The 12195-nt window shown below is 38.4% G+C and overlaps 1 non-coding gene across 3 annotated transcripts in view; it reads left to right on the top strand.

Annotated features, from left to right (window-relative positions):
• The window catches only part of LOC105726351 (tRNA methyltransferase 9B (putative)), a 196547-nt gene that overhangs the window by 32453 nt on the left and 151899 nt on the right, over nt 1-12195 (top strand). The window contains exon 3 of one of the 3 annotated variants that reach the window (XR_010339637.1): nt 4027-4144. The exons of the other annotated variants lie outside the window; for them this stretch is intronic. This is a non-coding gene — a transcript (tRNA methyltransferase 9B (putative)). The remainder of the gene's footprint in view (nt 1-4026; nt 4145-12195) is intronic. 3 annotated transcript variants of the gene reach the window in all.

The raw sequence follows: 12195 nt of genomic DNA on the forward strand, positions 1-12195 counted from the left end.
ATAAAGCATTGAATGTCTTATGAATTGTAAAGAGGCACAGACAGCAGGCATATAATGAACCAATATAGCCAGCAAGCTAGACAGGAAACTACAGGCAGGGGCCCTGTGTGCAGTATATTTCCTGTATTTTCCATAGTTTGTCAACTGCATGGAAGAAGGAACACAATTGGCAATAAGAAGACGTAGCCCAACAAGATGATAGAGTTAACAGCTGTTTATCTGGTTCTTGACTTTAATAAAAAATCCACTAGGACTACTATTTTTCTCCTATGGACCTCATATTTAGGAAGATTTTTCCATGAGACTATAGTATACTAAGTAATACACTAGTTTTCCCCATTTTACTCAATAGATTATGCATTCTCAATGGGAGAAAAATTGGTTCTTGTGGTATGAGTGAATACATCTTACTCTTTTTCACGTAAAGCACAGTGCATCTATTGTACTAGAATTTCAAGGGGGTCATTTAAAAAATGTCTAAAAGAATTTTTAGGGAGAAAGTGATGGGAAAAAAGGTAATGATACACTCATATAAATGATTTCCAGTCAGTACTTTTTGATTTATATGAACTTACCAGTATTCTCACACTGAATTGGAATTTCAGTCAAAACAAAATAAACATCATATTTCAGCTTGTGGGTAAATGTAATTGTTCATTCAACAGTGAACACTTTGCTTGCCAGTAGTGCCATAAGCATGGAAGAAAAAAGAACAAGTGAAAAACTACTGCAATAGTCCAAGTAAGAAATGGCAGAGACTGGACTAGGATGTTCAGATTTGGGATGTATTTTAAAATACACTCTTCTGAAAAAAATTCAAAACAGCTCAATGCCTTCATAATAAAAAACAATCTACATTGCAAAATACAGTATTATGCCAAAGTTCTAGGTCTTATTTCAGGGAGATCTTTGCTTATTTGTATACATGTTCCAAAAAAATTCTTCCTGGCATGATCATTCTGTAGGCTGGCAGAAAAAACAAATCGGCAAATCTCACATTTTCCTTCATGGGAAAATTTTGTTTGTCGCTGGACCTAATTTCTCTTTGGGTTAGGAGTGGCTCTCATTCAAAGACAAGCTTTGTATATTTTGTTACACAAATGTCGTTTATTTTTGAAGCTGTCAACAACATTTTCATAACTGCAAATGGTCTAGGTTGATGTAACCTGCTGTATTTTGTAGATTTTACAGTGCATTTGTATTTTCACAGCTCAGAAATTACATAATGAACATTAAGAAGTCTTCCCACGCAATTTTTAGCTCACTCTTGGCATCGATCAATTATTACACTTAGTGTGGTGTAACTTTCTTCCCAATAAAACCCAACTTTGGCCCTGGGCTCTATTGTTCCAATGGCTATTAATCAATTTTGCAAGCTGCTTCTATTCTTTTTGGAGATAGGATGTTATAAATAAGTAAAAGTAATCATTGTTTCATCCAGGAAGTAAAGAAGTTCAAGCTAGAATACATTCAAGACAGCATAGTTAGGTCATATGTGTGCAGATGGGAAGAGACCAGTTCTTCTCTGTGGTTACATGGGTCATATTGCCTGTATATCACTCTCTTCTGCAGCCTACCAAGTGTTATAAACAGTATGTGATCCATGGGTCTGCTATCAAAACAAATACATTTCATGAGATGTGAAGCATCATTTAACTTGAGCAATGACTTGAGATTATTACTTACGATTTATATGAAATGTTTTCTTAGTGGGCAAGTGTCTTTTACAAAATACAGGACTTGCAGAGGAGCAAATAACAAGGCTTTTTATTTATTTTTTTGAGATAGAGTGTCGCTCTGTTGCCCAGGCTGGAGTGCAGTGGCATGATCATAGCTCACCGCAGCCTCAACCTCCAGAGCTCAAGTGATCCTTCTACCTCAGCCTCCTGAGTAATCCTAGCCTCCTGAGCTGCATTGCCCTATGTTCTCCCCACGTTGCTCAGGCTGGTCTGGAACAACTAAACTTAAGTGATCCTCCTGCCTCAGCCACCCAAAGTGCTAGGATTATAGGCATGAGCCACTGCACCAGCCCAACAAGGCTTTTTCAACAGAGACTTAAACTGGTATCCTCATTCCTAAAGTCCAAATAAATTATATTGCTAAGTAATCTGTATGTAATATACATTGAGGAAATATTTGTACTCTATATTAAAGATATCATTTGCTATGTCTTTATGTGAATTCAAATATATTTTAAAATATTTATAAAGGAAAAATGATTTGGCTCATCTTACACCTCAGATAGAAAAATTAGCTGGCAGTCCTGGACTGGGAATGGTCATAAAATGTTTAATGACCTAGAGACCAGAAGAAAAATGCGAAGAGCAAACTTACATTAAAAGTACTGCAGCCAGTGCACCATTGAAAGAGAGCCGTGTCTCTTTCATTCTCCCCAGGAGTGTAAGGGACTGGAGATTTAGAAGATCATGCATAGAATGGTAAACTCACTTGGGCTCATGCTGCTCAAGAGAAAGGCTCCTGAAAAGAAGCCAGAAGGGCAGTTCCTTCTTGCATGTCAAGAATTCTGGTGGATGCAATTATGTTTATGATCTTTGGGTAAGGGCATGGAGCAAAGAAAGGTACAGGGAAGATGAGATAGTCCAAGATTTTGGTATACTTCTCGTATTAGTCTGTTTTCTTGCTGCTGACCTCGCTGCTGTTAAAGACATACCCAAGACTGGGCAATTTACAAAACAAAGAGGTTTATGGGACTTACAGTTCCACATGGCTGAGGAGGCCTCACAATCACGGCAGAAGGCAAGGAGAAGCAAGTTACAGCTTAGGTGGATGGCAGCAGGCAGAGAGCTTGTGCAGAAAAACCCATTTTTAAAACCATCAGATGTCGTGAGACCCATTCACTATCATGAGAATAGCACGGGAAAAACCCCACCCCATTATTCAATCATCTCCCACTGGTTCCCTCCCACAAGTGGAAATTATGGGAGCTACAAGATGAGATTTGGGTGGGGCCACAGAGCCAAACCATATCACTCCCGTTACATCAATTAAAAACAGAAGACAAAATGCTTTTTGGCCACAAAAAGAACAAATCCCTAAATCTTAAGTGCTGTGTGAGTGTCTAGTACTTAAAATCATGTGAGGGGTTTTACATGAAATAGCCCTAGAATCTGTGGCATGTAACTCTTTTATTTACAAATGAAGTATATTAATTTAGAAGCAATCACTGTAATATTTCACACATAATGTAACATATGCATCAGTTATAATTTAAGAATTCAAAACATATTAATAAGTAACCAAATCACTTCATAGTTCAAATTTTAAAATACAGTTTTCAAAAACTAAATAAAATAACCTTTTCTAAAACAGCATGTATTGGTAGAAAACAAAATAAAGTTGTCATTAAGGTCAAGGGATAAAAATAAGCCCAATATTCAGATTTTTTTTAGACCTCAGAGAGCTAAAGACTTTTTTGAAGACTTCCAACATTAGACTTCCAGTGTCTTGCAAGTCAGCTATTCTGTGCACAGTCCAGGATGTGGAGCCATTTATGATATCTGAAAACTTAATGTAAGTGTTATATAAACTTTCAGCTCTAAAAATCAAAAAGTACAGTAAAAGCTGTTTTAAAATCAGCAAGGTCCTGCATTTGCTTAGAAGTCTTTTTAACTCTTGCTCTTAAGTAAATCTCAATAACTATTTGTGGTTCTTTATATCCTTACATGGAAAAAGAATGCATTTTGCTGGAGAAAAACAAAAATAATGATCTAGATTTATGACTGATTTCTCTCAACTACCTTCCTCAGCAAGACCTTAATCCAAGAATATTTGGTGAAATAATGTCCCAGTTCTAGAGGAAGTTGCTAGAATTACAAACACATCAGAAGAAACAGATATGTTATTTTTAGTATGCATACTGCAACATTTCAGACTGCCTTCTTTCCATCAAGATCTGGACACTAAATTTCTTTCTGAGTGAGGAACGAAATGAAGTAGTTGGGAGGTGATGATAATAATGTATTATTATTATTATTATTTTGAAATGGGGTCTTTCTCTGTCGCCAGGCTGGAGTGCAGTGGCACGATCTCAGCTCACTGCAACCTCTGCCTCCCGGGTTCAAGCAATTCTTTTGCCTCAGCCTCACAAGCATCTGGGACTACAGGCACATGGCACCACATCCAGGTAATTTTTGTATTTTTAGTAAAGATGGGGTTTCACCAGGTGACCAGGATGGTGTCAATCTCTTGACCTCATGATCCGCTCGCCTCAGCCTCCCAAAGTGCTGGGATTACAGGTGTCAGCTACCATGCCCAGCCAATAATATTATATTATTGATTATCAGATTTGGTGGCTGTTTTATGGTTATATAAAAGAATACTTTGGTTTTGGGAAATGCTAAAGTGTTCAGGGTTAATAAGGCATCATAACTATAATTTACTCAAATGGCTCAAGAGAAAAAAGCAACAAAGAAAAAGAGAGAATGACAAATCAAATGTCATAAGAGGTTAACAACTGGGTGAGGAAATGAGAAGTCTTTTGTACTATTTTTGCAACATTGCCATGAGTTTGAAATTTTTCAACATAAAAGTAGAACACATTTAAAAGGACATAGTGAGTTTGAAGGGCCTCTAACTAGCCAAATTTGGAACTATTCAAAAAAATAATGACTGTAATTGATTGTAATCCAGTGAATAAGTAAGAATTCACGAGTCCACATGATACTATAAAAACAAGAAAGAAAGAAAAAGAATAGAGCCAGAGGCTACTGTTATGCCAACAACTTACTCTGAAATATTTTAGTGAAAAAATTAAGCACTTATCCTGTCTTTTTAAGAATAATTATAGTCATCCCCAGTTGCTGAGTATATTAGTCTGTTCTCTCACTGCTATAAAGAAATACTTGAGACTGGGTAATTTATAAAGAAAAGAGGTTTAATTGGCTCATGGTTCTGTAGGCTGTATAGAAAGCATGGTGGTTTCAGCTCTGGGGAGACCTCAGGAAACTTACAATCATGGTGAAGGTGAAGAAGAAGCAGGCACTTCAGATGGCCAGAGCAGGAGGAAGAGAGAGATGGAGAGGGGCTATGCACTTTTAAACAACCAGATCTCACAATAACTCAGTATCATGAGAACAGTACCAAGGGGATGGTGCTGATCTATTCATGAAGGACCCAACCCCATGATCCAATCACCTCCCACCAGGCCCCACCTCCAACATTAGGGATTACATTTCAACATGAGATTTGGGTGGGAACACAGATTCAATCCACATTATTCTGCCTCTGGCCCTCCCAAATCTCATGTTCTTTTCACATTTCAAAAAACAATCATGCCTTTCCAACAGTTCCCTAAAGTCTTAACTCATGCCAGCATTCCCTCAAAAGTCCACTTCAAAGTCTCATCTGAGACAAGGCACATCCCTTCTGTCTATAAGCCTGTAAAATCAAAACAAGTTAGTTACTTCCAAGATACAACGAGAGTATTGGCATTGGGTGAACATTCTCATTCCAACAGGGAGAAATGAGCCAAAAGAAAGGGGCTATAAGCTCTATGCAAGTTGGAAACCCAGCAGAGCATTCATTAAATCTTCTCCTTTGACTCCATGTCTCACATCTGGGGCACGCTGGTGCAAGGGGTGGGCTTCCAAAACCTTGGGCAGCTTTAACCCTGTGGCTTTCCTGGGTTCATCCCGAGAAGCTGCTCTCACAGGCTGGTGTTGAGTGCCTGCACCTTTTTCAGGCTGAGGCTGCAAGCTGCTAGAGGGTCTACCATTCTGGAGTCTGAAGGATGGTGGAACTCTTTTCACAGCTCCACTAGGCAGTGCCACAATGGGGACTCTGTGTGGGAGGTCCAGCTCCACATTTTTCCTCTGCACTGCCCTAGCAGAGGTTCTCTAGGCTGAAGGCACCACCCCTGTAGTAGGCTTCTGCCTGGACATCTAGGCTTTTCCATACATCTTCCAAAATCTAGGCAGAGGCTCCTAAGCCTCAATTCTTGCATTCTGTGCTGCACCTACAGGTTTAACACCACATGACAGCCACCAAGGCTTCCAGCTTGCAGCCTCTGAAGCAGCTATCCAAGCTGTACCTGGGCCTACAGATGCACACCATAATGCCTGCCTAAGTTTTGTGGTTTTAGTAGAGATGGGGTTTCACTGTGTTGGCCAGGCTGGTCTTGAACTCCTGCCCTCAGGTGATCTGTCCCCCTTGGCTTCCCAAGTGCTGGGATTACAGGTGTGAGCCACTGCACCCTCATGGTATTAATAACTCTCTCACTCACTATCACAAGAACAGCACTGAGGGGATACTGCTAAGCCCCTTATCCTATCACTTTCCACCAGGCCTCACTTCCAACATTGGGGGTTACATTTCAACATGAGATTTGGGTGGGGACATAGATCCAAACCATACCACAGAGCAAAAGAAATATTTTCTTTTCAGAAGAATTACAGTTAATAAGTGTTGAAAAATGACATGATTTTTTAAATCACTGTTTAACAACCACCAATGAAATAATCAGTTTTGCAAGGAACGTCAATGTATGCTTAAAAAAAAAGTGTGTGTGTGTGTGTGTGTGTGTGTGTGTGTGTGTGTGTGTGTGTGTAGCATTATACATAGAAAGATAAAGATGGCAAAATGTCAATGATATTGAATCTATAACATGGGTATACAGGTATTCTCTGTATTATTCCTTCAACTTCTTTGCATGTTTTCAATACCAGCTCCATTCCATGTTTGACTGGAGAATAGAAACTCAGTCCTAACCAGGAGATAATCCATACTTTCCGTTACTAAGAGACCTTTACATATTTATTATTTTCCTACCCCTTCAAGCACAAAATTAACATAATGGAGGGAACTTTCTGCTGCTGATGAATTTAACAAAGGGCTTAATTCCCAAGAGCTGCAAGATGATTTGCTTTGCATGTGTGCAGAAAAGTTCATGAACTAAAGGAAAGTGGCATTGGAGTTTCCACACTCAAGTTCCCCATGTGACAGGCACTACTTGGCACAAAGTAGGGAACTAGGTTGATTGACATTCTAAAGTCAAAATTTAAGTATCCAGCTACACTTACAACTTAGTCTTAGATTTGCCATTATTCATATATTAAAGGATCATTGAATTCCTCCCTATTCTCTATTTTTATTAATACACACCTGTCTCAAGAAAAACCTGAGGAAATGGCTAACATTAGATCATGTCTTGTATTCATGGATAGCTGTTCTGATATTCTCTTCAGCTATGAACTGTATCCATGGTGGCAAAGGGAAAAGAAGAGGCTCATTATTTCTAGCATGACTTTAGTGCAGTCTTCAAATTGACAAATCCTCTCTTATCTCATTTTTTTAAATTCACTGTTTCTAAAGCCATAAAATAAAATGCTCTTACAGTAATTTTTGCATAAGCATGACAGTGATTTTTAATGTTTCTATTCTTATTGCAAACTATATTTAAATTAATCATATCTAAACATCTTAATCATATAATTTCTAAATATGAAATGTGCTAACTGGTCTTGGTATATAAAACCAGATCTGACCTATAACTGCATCATCTTTGTGGCTACGCATCCTAATCTTTCGGGGGACCACAGGTCTACTTCAGTGATGATGTTTAACAAACTGAAATGTATTGCAATTTTATGCTGGAAGACGTTCATCCATCCTGAGCCTGCTACAAACTCTAGGATGGAATAAGCTATTAGATAGGTGCAAATGTAATGGCAAAAACTGCAATTAGTTTTGTACGTACCTAATAGCTCTGTAATCTGTGCTACAAAGCCATCTGATGGCATAGGAAGAGAACAATAGCTGAAAAATATTGTATTAAATTGTAATTTCCAGAAAGAGTTTATTGAGGAGGAACAATAAACAATTCTGTAAAAAACGTTCAAGGAGGCCGGGCGCAGTGGCTCACACATGTAATCCCAGCACTTTGGGAGGCTGCAGCAGGTGGATCATGAGGTCAGGAGTTTGAGACCAACCTGGCCAAAATGGTGAAACCCAGTCTCTACTAAAAATACAAAAATTAGCTGGGCATGGTGGTGGGCACCTGTAATCCCAGCTACTTGAGAGACTGAAGCAGATCATTGCTTGAACCCAGGAGGTGAAGGTTGCAGTGAGCCGAGATCGTGCCACTGCACTCCAGCCTGGGCGACAGAGGGAGACTCCATCTCAAAACAAAAACAAAAGCGAAAACAAAACATTCAAGGATGCTGACTTTATCCATACTAACTCTTAAAATGATGGGTTTGGAAGAGCTTTAGTTTTAACATTCTCTAACTTTAATTTTCCCTTAAGGTGGTTGTATCCAAAGTAGATTACACAGTCTTCTGGGTGTACACGAGAAGATACACCAGAGAACTTCAATTTATGTTTATTTTTCCTCTAAAAACAAGATGAGAAGAAAGCTTTACATATACTTAATGTACAGGTTGACACTGATGTCATCTGTATTAGTCAGAGTTCTCCAGAGAGACATAAACAATAAAATATATAGAGATCTATAAGAGGAGGTTTATTAAGAGAATTGGTTCACATAATTACAGAGGCTGAGAAGTCTCACGATCTGCTGTCTGCAAGCTGTAGAATGAGGAAAGCTGGTGGTGTAATTCAGTCTGAAGATAAAGCCCCTCAGAACCAGGGGAGCTCACAGTGTGACTCCCAGGCTCGGTCAGCGGGTGAGAAAAGAGAGCAGAAGGGCTGTCACTAAGATAGGCCCTTAACTCACCTATGCTCAGCCCCTAAGACCACCCTAACTCCACCCTGATGGATGGATTTTATGGTAAAATCTGTGACCAGCACATCTTGGAGAAAGAACTGGGCACAGACAAAAATCCCCTGAAGTGGCTCATGCCCAGTCCATCTAGGCCATAAACCCCGGTAACCCCATCCTCATTATACAGTCATTATAATAAAGTTTGCATGTGGTTTTGCCCCCCTGAGTGGGCTTTTCTTAATGAATTATGAATCATGGGTAAAAACATGCACAGTTTAATTTCAATGATATAACTATAAATGCCAGTCAAATGACATAATCCTGTCACTCAAACACAGCCCAAGCCTCAACTTCTCCCCACAAACCCCATAAATGCACTGAGCTCTGCAAAGAGGAGCTGATTTCACTTCACAGAGATCAGCCGGCTCTCCCTCTGAGAGTGTATTACTGGGCTTCAATAAGCTTTGTTTCGAGCTTGCATTTTGGTGTTAGTTTGCATTTCTTTGTTCACTATCACAAGAACCGAGATTGCTGATCTAGAGCTCCAACTCTGTTCATCACCTTGGTTGAAGGGTCCATTCCAATGAAGGATACCCAGTAACAATAATACCTGCTTCTTGATATAAGGATTAAATGATTTTTTTTAAAGCACTGAGAAATGCCTGTTACATAGTAAGCACTTAACACATGCCGCTTATTTAAATCTAAATTTTCACAACCTCCCTAAGAGGTACATATTATTATTCCCATCTTACAATAGAGAAAATAAGCTCAGAGTAGTTAATTTTCTTGGGTCTTACAGCAAGTAAGTGATGGTGTTGGTGCTGGTATTTGTACTCATGTTGAATGGTTTGACTCTAAAATTCTTCTTTTCTCTATATCAAATAGCCCCGTGAGGAAAGTGTGTATGTGTGTGTGTGTTAAATGAGAACCAAGCAGAAGCTTATGGTAGAGAAAAGACTATCTGAGTCATGTATGATCTTCATTACTATTTTGGTCAAAATATCTGGAAATCAGATTTGACAAAAATCTTTTTCAGAATATGATTAGGATGATGAATTGTGCTTTAAATGTTAAGAAGCTATTTTATAAGATGTGGGAAAATCTCTAATACTTATGTGCGGAACGTGGCCTTGGAGTTCCAAGTTTTATCACAAAATGATAACTCTTGTTACTGTCTATATATGAACAAATGTAAATCTCTACCTAATTTCTGAATTACCTACTGCCTATACCATAGCTTTGTTCTTGTAATTTGCTTCTACCTATATGTACCAAACACTAGAAAACTTAAGCATTTTTTTAAAAAAAGCATCAGAGATATTTTACTTCTCTAAGCAACAAAGCTGTTGAAATAGAAAGAACTGAGCAAGTATCAACAATGTAGCATAGTTTGCTTTTTTCCCCATGCTGTATTGTAGATAACTGGAATAGTTCAGGCACCACATCTAAGCTCTTACATAAGTCTTATGCAAGAGTTGTGAGCCAGTTCTTTCCTGAATCAGTGTCACAGCTAATTCAGATACTTAAGGACCTTTGCTTCCTAATATTCTTGGTAAGCATAGCATACATTTACTTAGTTCACTTTGGTTATTTTTAAATTACTTGGGTAAACACACACACACATTAGATCTATAAACATCCTTGCCAACACAATGAAAGCTCATATTGTGTTCCTCCAAGTATGCTTAACCTGGTTTGCATAGGGGAAAGGGAGGGAAAGTTTCTCTATTGTGAACGCTATTTTCTGAAACTTTCCTAAAAACATATACATACACTGGATACACTTTTAAAACAAGCTATTATTATTCACCATGCCTTTCATAGAGCATAACTCTAGCATAGAAGGTTAACAACATCTATTAACTGGCTCAGTGACTCGATTTTTCTTATTTTTAAAGAGAGAAGTGAGGCAGCTAAAAGTTAAGCCACTATGCTTCAAAAGAAAATTGAAACAGCGGTTAGGTCTCAAAGATCCTCAAAAGAGAAAATTCAAAGCAGAGGTTAGGTGTCAAAGATCCTGTTTGGACCACAAAAGTGAAGAGTAGCAAAGAGCAAATATAAAAAAAAAAAAAATCAAAAGATGCAATGGAAGGAAACTCCTAACCCCTTCATTCAGAGCACAGCCTTCTAGGACAGCCCTCTTATTCTACATCACCTTGGAGTTTAGGTTTCAACATAATGAATTTTAGAAGGACACAAACATTCAGTCCATAGCAATCCCCACCCCCAGATTTCCCCCTGAAATTCTATAGGGAGAAGCATCTCAGTCATTACTTTGAATTTGAAACTCGGTTATTCCTGTAAAGGCTTTTATATTATGTTCCCAAAGTCCAACTCAACAAGGCTTAGTGAACAGATACCTTGAAACAAGACAGGTTACTGGCAGATGGCTTAAAAATGGAAAATTTGCCTTGGTGTTTTGTAAAATGAGTTAAAAAGGCAGGGACTGGGGAGACAATTGACTTGGTGGGGAAAGGGACCCAGAGATAGGCATTGTCTCATTCCTGGCATTGAGAAGGGCTGCCCGATCCGAGAACATTTTACGACCTTCATGACATTAGCAGTAAAGCCTATAAAGAATCTCCCGGCCTAGAACTGCACTGCCCAACAGAATGGTCTGGAATGATAAAAATGACTTCAATGCACTCTATCCAATATGGTAACCACTGGCCACATGTGGCTACTGAACATTTAAACTGTGGCTAGTACAAGTAAGGAACTGAATTTTTAATGTAAATGTTTAAATATAAACAACCCCAGGTGGCTAGTGGCCACTGTGTCAGAGAGTACAGGCTGGACCGTGTTCCCTATGACAGTTCTGCCTATATATGTTGCCAAAACTAAACAAAACTCCAATTTCTTTAGATCCCTCCTTATTTACTTTTTTTTATATTGAAAGAACATTTCTAAATGAGACATATCAAATTATATCACTATTAAGTACTAAGTGCTTTTATTATTACATTTATTTATTTATTTATTTATTTATTTATTTATTTATTTAGAGACAGGGTCTTACTTTGTTGCCCAGGCTGAAATGCAGTGGCGCAAGCATGGCTCACTTCAGTCTCAACCTCCTGGGCTCAGGTGATCCTCCCATTTATCAGCCTCCCGAGTTTACTGTGTTTACTGAGACTATAGGCATGCACCATTATTCCTGGCTTTTTTTTTTTTTTTTTTTTTTTTTTTTTTTTTTTTTTGTAGAGACAAGGGTCTCCTTGTGTTACCCAGGCTAGTCTTGAACTCCTGGGCTCAAGTATTCCACCCACTTTGGCCTCCCAAAGTGCTAGGATTACAGGTATGAATCGCTGCCCCAGGCCTTATTATTACTTTTGATTCTAACAACAGACATTCAAGGTAAATATTAATTATTTTTACACAATGAAGTTCAGAGAGGTCATGAAGATAGTACAGGACAGAGCTGGAATATTTTTTTCCACTGCATCACACCAAAGCTACCAAACATACAAAAATCTATATTTTTCTATCTATACTCAAAAATCTATATTTTT

Source organism: Aotus nancymaae, unplaced genomic scaffold, assembly GCF_030222135.1.
Source record: "Aotus nancymaae isolate 86718 unplaced genomic scaffold, 86718_ANA_hifiasm-v0.15.2.pri h1tg000079l, whole genome shotgun sequence".
NCBI classification, from domain to species: Eukaryota; Metazoa; Chordata; class Mammalia; order Primates; family Aotidae; genus Aotus; species Aotus nancymaae.